Raw genomic sequence first — 1061 nt, forward strand, 5'->3', positions numbered from 1 at the left:
CTCTTTCCCCTTAGTTCTCTCTCTCTCTCTCTCTCTCTCTCTCTCTCTCTCTCTCTCTCTCTCTCTCTCTCTCTCGACAGCTGGCAGGTAAGGGGAAAAGAGGGAAAACAGCGATCTTGTTAGTGTTCAAGTAGGAGGAGGAGGAGGAGGAGGAGGAGGAGGAGGAGGAGGAGGAGGAGGAGAAGAAGAAGATGGTCTTGGCTGACGCCCAGAAGTCACCGAAGAATTGAGAGAGAGAGAGAGAGAGAGAGAGAGAGAGAGAGAGAGAGAGAGAGAGAGAGAGAGAGAGAGAGAGAGAGAGACTTGACCTTAAAATGAAATATCGAAACGTAAAGAGAGAGAGAGAGAGAGAGAGAGAGAGAGAGAGAGAGAGAGAGAGAGAGAGAGAGAGAGAGAGAGAGAGAGCAGGCAGGCAAATTCTCTCTCTCTCTCTCTCTCTCTCTCTCTCTCTCTCTCTCTCTCTCTCTCTCTCTCTCTCTCTCTCTCTCTCTCTACAACAACAAAAGTTACGTAACATCCAAATTTCTCTCCTTTCAGTTTTGTGGGTCTGAGAGCAAAAAGGGGAAAAAGAGAGAGAATTTGAGGGAAAAAGAGGAAAAAAGAGATGAGTGGATGTTTTTAGAGAGAGAGAGAGAGAGAGAGAGAGAGAGAGAGAGAGAGTAAAAGTTATCCCCACATTTTTCCTCTCTACCTGTTCTTCCCCTCTTCATCCTATTTCCCTTCTCCCCTCATTTGGTTTCCCCTTTTCCTCATTTTCCCCTCACAAATACCCTGAGAGATTGCTTCACTTGGTTTAATAGCTCTCCCCTCACCATCTCCCCTCTTCTCCCCTCCTCCTCCTCCTCCTCCTCCTCCTCCTCCTCCTCCTCCTCCTCCTCCTCCTCCTCCTCCTCCTCCTCCTCCTCCCTTCTCCTCCTCCTCGTCGTCAGCACCTACATTATTTTCTCCTTCATTTCTCTCTCTCTCTCTCTCTCTCTCTCTCTCTCTCTCTCTCTCTCTCTCTCTCTCTCTCTCTCTCTCTCTCTCTCTCTCTCTCTCTCTTCTTTTTACTCAATTTTTTC

This window comes from Scylla paramamosain, chromosome 37 (genome assembly GCF_035594125.1).
Source record: "Scylla paramamosain isolate STU-SP2022 chromosome 37, ASM3559412v1, whole genome shotgun sequence".
Taxonomy (NCBI): Eukaryota; Metazoa; Arthropoda; class Malacostraca; order Decapoda; family Portunidae; genus Scylla; species Scylla paramamosain.